At 37.6% G+C, this 6,000-nt stretch overlaps 1 protein-coding gene across 1 annotated transcript in view; it reads right to left on the bottom strand.

Annotated features, from left to right (window-relative positions):
• plppr3b (phospholipid phosphatase related 3b) overlaps positions 1-1,031 on the bottom strand; it is a 20,003-nt gene extending 18,972 nt beyond the window's left edge. The window contains exon 1 of the mRNA XM_073825940.1: positions 615-1,031. The gene's annotated coding sequence lies outside the window, so the exon portion shown is untranslated. The remainder of the gene's footprint in view (positions 1-614) is intronic.
• Positions 1,032-6,000: the final 4,969 nt, after the last annotated feature.

Raw genomic sequence — 6,000 nt, 5'->3', positions numbered from 1 at the left:
TATCTATCTGTCTATCTATAGATTATATAGACATAGATATTAGACATATTTAGTGTAAAATAAATAATATAAATGTTTATAAAATAATAATATTCATGTGTAATACAATTTTAGGTAGGTAGGTAGAACCAAATAAATATGCAAAATGACTGTGTGATTGTCACGATTACAGTGGTCAATATAATGGCAAGAGTTTTTTAATCACTCAGGAATTGATCAGGTGTAAGTTCATTGATCAGCTGTCAGATGAAGTAAGAGCTTGAGAGAATCAACTGTCCATCAGTGCGCTGATGACCTGCAGTCGATAACAATATCCATTCACATGTTTACATAGATTTGCCTACCCAATATCATCTTGACTCACGCTGTAAAGTGAGACTGATATGTTGTTCGTTATGTTAAACTAGAATCACCGTACAGCAGTCACTGCGACAATCTCACCAATCATTTATCGTAATAATACCGCATCTCCACTGGACGCGACGCGACCGTACCCGCGCTTTAATTCCCACACATCATTAAAATGGCAGCGTTCTGGTCGCGTCGCGTCGGGAGTACGTTGTTTATTCTGCTGCTGTTAATCACGCAGGTATAGAAAACCGGGAAAATCTCACCTTGACTGCAAAAACAGGCGATTCCCTGACGGAACCTGGATATCCTGAGTGAAAATTCCTAGCGTATTCCTTCTTCACGAGGTTAGACTGCGGCTCCTTCAATTCATATTCCTCTTTCTGCTCACGTTTTCCACGGAGCAATCACGCAGCCGTGGACTCCTGTTATATGCCTGACTGCTGGAGCCAACCACAATATTCCTCAACGCACTGAGCTGCTGTTCCAGCTGCTCTTCTGCAGTCAGACATCCAGTATCTGATCTAGAACCGCACTATCAGAGATCAAAATGGTTTGTCAGTGCTGTATGAGGCTGCGTTCATTGATCTTAATGAAAAATCGTTCCATCCTCAGCAGTCATCAGGTGTGGCTGCATTCCTGAGCATCTTCTGAGTGTGAGCTGCACTGATCTCCTCCAGCATTGGTAACATGGTACTGCACAGGTAACTGTTTAACAGGGTGGGGTGGAGAGGGTATGAACTGGTCTAACTTATGCCCAATGGCAGGAAGAAAACACACATGAACACCTCTAAACCTCATAATGTCCTGAAACAAATATTTTCCCTTCCAGCCTTGTTAGGGATCACTAAATAATTGATTGAATGTGATTTATTGCTTTAAACTGCGAATATAAATGGGAATAAATTACACAAATATGTTCTATAATGTGTCTTCCAATGTCAGTCGATTAAACACACAAAATTAGATTTTTAGATTTTCAAAACACTTTATTCTGTATGATTTATAAGCTTTTTTTTTTTTTTTTTTTTTACTGGCATTACTATCCTTGTGGGCACGTTTGGTCCCCATAACATAGTGAATACCAGTACACACACACCAGGGTTGCCAGGTTTATACATCAAAATTCACCTAATTACTCAAAACTAGCTCAACTGCGTTTCGGTTGGGCTAGTTTTGGGTGGGGTTCCCCTGGTAAAATGTGCATCCTAGGGGATAAAAAAACATGTTAATGGCGTTGAACATGTGGACATGAAAAACAACCCGCGGTTACAGTGTTAAAGTAGTAATTCCGTGGTAAAACCACAGACTTGGCAACACACTGCTGAAAAAAACAGCTAGAACCAGCCTGAAAGTAGCTGGTTTTAGCTGGTCTCCCAGGCTGGTCAGGCTGGTTTGACCAGCTAAACCAGCCAACCAGCCTAGGCTGTTTTTTTTTACCACATTAGACATGCTATATAATGTGGTTATATTAAAATTAAAATAACGGACCCTCAACGTAAAAAGCCACATTTTCTTTGTAACCATAGCTGTAGACAGCTGTGAGGTCAAAAAGGTACAGACAAATTTTATTTTTATGTTTAATAGTAAAATTTGTCTAAATGACTGATTTGCTGTTTAAAACTCTTAAAATGAGTGTCTGCATATATAGTTAAGCTTAGACAGTTTGCAAAATTGTTTAGGGTCCGTGGTGTGAAAATTATTGTTGCGAGACCTCGGTGGCAGGGTTGCCAGGTTTTCACAACAAAACCAACCCAACTGCTAGAGATGACGGAATAAACCCATCTGAAACAAATTTATTATGCTATATAATGTAGTTATATTAAAACTGATGGACCATCAACATAAAAAGCCTAATTGTCTTGGTAATCATGGCCGTAGCCAGCTATGAGGTCACTGAGGTCCAGACCTCAATAAATCTTTCATGTTTAAAAATCAAAATTGTTCTTCAAATGACTAATTAGCTGTTTAAAACTTCTAATATGAGTGTCTGCTTGATAATTAAGTTCAGATAGTTTAGAATGTTTAGAAACCTTGGTGTAATGATCATTGCAAGACGTTGGCGGCAGGGTTGCCAGTTTTTCACAACAAAACCCTTCGCAAAGAGCTTGATTGACAGCCGATTTGACCAATCATAATGCCGAAACCGCCATCTTGTCCATAACTTCTGGTGGATTTAAACTTAAAAAAACTATGTGTATTGACATCTTTCCATGGTTGAAATAAAATCTGATTTATTTTGTGCTTAAAGTATGTATGAAAAGACTGTGTTTATGTTTTTCTGCATACAAAATAAAATACGTTCTGATGTTTATTTCATGCTCAAAGGGGCTATATGCAATTTTCTGAAATTTAAACTCACGACTGACACCTGTGGCCAAAAAACGGAACTGCTCTTCCTTTCTGCTCGATCTCGCAGCGCGCGCTCGTACGTGCACACTTCACAAGTCATCCGCTGCAAAGAAGTCAACATTATGTTTACAGAGATAAGAACAGTCAAATACATATATTGTTTGAGAAACTAAGTTTGTTTGCAATAATAGGCTAATTGCTGACTTGCGGTGGTGGCAGAGTGATCTGAAACGTTTAACATGAACGCGCTTGACGTCACATCCACAGACAGCGCGCGAAAAATCCGACCCGACAGAAAATAGGAAACATAGGATACAGGTTTATAGGTGCACCCACTGTGAGCTGACAACTCATCAGGAGATGTTTGAGTCATAAATGGTCAAATAAAAAGGCTATTGTTTCGTTTATTTGGGGGAAAAAGTTGCATATAGCCCCTTTAAAGTAAATATGAGAAGAAGGTTCACGTAGGCTATACCACTTGTACTAAGGCACTACAGCGATCTGTCACGACACAATAAAGAGCCACAAAACTGTATTTGTTTGTTTTTCTTAAAAAATGACTAAATTTACCTGTAAAAAATTTCCAGGGGGAAAAATATTAATTTGTTTTGGCAGGGTTCCCCTGATAAAATTCACATTCCAGGGGATACAAGCATCTTTAGACTTGTCCTTTCCACTAAATTTGACACTTTAGAAAGTTAAAAATTAAAGTGGGAAGTTGCAGTTTAGGGTTAGCGGTATCTTTATCTTATTTGCAAAAGCTGTGAACTAATTTTGGTTTATTTTTCAAATTAATTTTCCGTTTTTTATTTGTGTTCATAGCAATATCTGGCAACACTGATCCCTGGCAAAGGAGAAGGGAGAAGTTCACTTCCAGAATGAAAATTTCCTGTTAATACTCACCCCCATGATGTTCGTGCCTTTCTTTCTTCAATCAACAAGAAATTAGGGTTTTTGCAGAAAACTTACCAGGATTTTTTTCTCAAAATAGTGGACTTCAATGGAAGTCAACGGGTTGAAGGTACAAATTGCTAGCTGAGGATTAAGGGTCTTATGTAGCAAAATTATAGGTTATTTTCTAAGAAAAATGCTAATTTCGCTTTTTAACCACAAATGCCAGTCTTGCATTAGCTCAACATCATTTATTACGTAATCCCGCACATGTGTTAACAAGCAAACATGCAAAGAAAATCAAACGCCCTTTACAAAAAATGTAAAACAAAACGTTGAACTATTTTGAGGTTGGAGGAGAAAATTAGTTTTTCGCCCTACACTCTTAAGCTTTAAAAAGTTCTTCACAGCGATGCCACAGAACAGTGTTTCTCAACCCTGGTCCTGTGCGACCCCCAACACTGCACATTTTGTATGTCTTCCTTATCTGACATGCCCATTTCAGGTCCTGGAGATGTTTTCTAATGAGCTGATGAGTGCAATCAGGTGTGCTTGATTAGGGAGACACAAAATGTGCAGTGTTGGGGGACGGAGAAACACTGCCATAGAAGAACCATGGTCAGTCAGTCAAAGGTTCTTTAAAGCAGTGGTTCTCAATCCTGGTCCTGAGGGACCCCTGCTCTGCACATTTTGCATGTCTCCCTTATTTAACACACCTGATTGAGATCATCAACTCATAAGGAGAGAGATCCATGAACTGAACTAACAAGCTGAAGATCTCAATCAGGTGTGTTAAATATGAGAGACATGCAAAATGTGCAGAGCAGGGGTCCTCCAGGACTAGGATTGAGAACCACTGCTTTAAAGAACCATCTCTTTCTTACCCTTTTAGAATCTGAGAAACCTTCTTTCGCCACAAAGAACCTTTTGTGAAACAGAAAGGTTCTTCAGATGTTGAAGGTTCTTTATGGAACCATTCAGACAAAAAAGGTTCTTTGGCATCGTGAAGCACCTTTATTTTTAAGAGTGTACCTTTCAATTTTGCTAGATAACACCCTTATTCCTTGGCTGGGATGTAGAACATTGGTCTCAAACTCAATTTCTGGAGGGCCACAGCTCTGCACAGTTTAGCTCCAACCCTATTCAAACACACCTGATCCAGCTAATCAAGGTCTTCAGGATTACTAGAAACTTCCAAGCAGGTGTGAGTTGGAGTTGGTTGGAGCAGAGCCGTTTAGAAACAGAGTTGCGACACGCTTTGATCTCGCCGCCGCGCGGTCACGTGGTTCATGGAGCGCTCAATAGTTCCAAACGACTCCGCGCTGTCAATGTGTTTGAATGGGTTTAAATAGGATAGACAGCAGTTTTACTATATTTGCAGCAATTTCGAGTAATTATTAACACATAATGTGCATTGATAACTACTCTGAATACGCTTTACAATTGCATTTTATTCTGGAGAGTGATAAAGAGACATAATTAATATGTTCTCATACTCTTTGGCAGTCAAATGTGACCAAACACCTTAAGTGTAACTTTTATTCAATTAAATAATTGTAATATATTTAGTATATTAGTATAGTATAGTATATATAAATAGTATATTTAATATATTTAGTTAATATTTTGAGGAGTTATGTACTAAATAATATGTGCAATAATGATCCTGACCATTTAAAAGATAACATTTTCTAATATAGTATTTATATTACAGTTAGTGTGATGTTTAAGGTTAAATGCAGTTGAATGTGTATTTGGACATGATCAAACACTCATTTTTTTATATGTTTCGATTTAACGATTAAATGTTAAATAAAACAAAAACAAAAAACCTGATTAATTTACTTGTGTTATTTTATGATATTCAAATATACAACATAAGTGAATATTATAAAATGCAAGCAAATATGGCATTTAACATAATAGAAAAGATAAAAATAGTGTTTAAAAAAACACAAGGCAACCAATTGCATTCAGCATACATTTTTATCGTATTTCTTGAATGCAGTCTTTACTGAAACTCATTCAACCTCCTACGATTGCAGAAAGACTAAAAACTTAAAAATATGACAACTAGTGTCTGGTTATGGTCGCTATATCCGTGTTTTTCACGTTATCTAACTGCATTTATTTGTTAGTATAACTGTTTATTTTTTAACGATAAACATTAACAATAACACGCTTCATAAAATACCACTACTGGCCAGTTTTTCGAGAGGTCAACTGATGCGTTAAAATGTAAAAAAAAAAAATGTAGTAATTTCTTCAATTTACCAGCGACTGTGCTTGAGAAGCGCTGAAATGAATAGGCTTCAATGCAGGAGCTATTGGTTGTTTGGAACTATTGGCCGCTCCATGACACGCTTTACTTCCGCATTCCTCAGTTCCTATGGAAGCCTATGGGAGTGT

The sequence above is a fragment of the Garra rufa genome, chromosome 20, assembly GCF_049309525.1.
Source record: "Garra rufa chromosome 20, GarRuf1.0, whole genome shotgun sequence".
NCBI lineage: Eukaryota > Metazoa > Chordata > Actinopteri > Cypriniformes > Cyprinidae > Garra > Garra rufa.
Note: the sequence above shows the minus strand (reverse complement) of the source record. Positions and strands in the feature narration are given on the sequence as shown.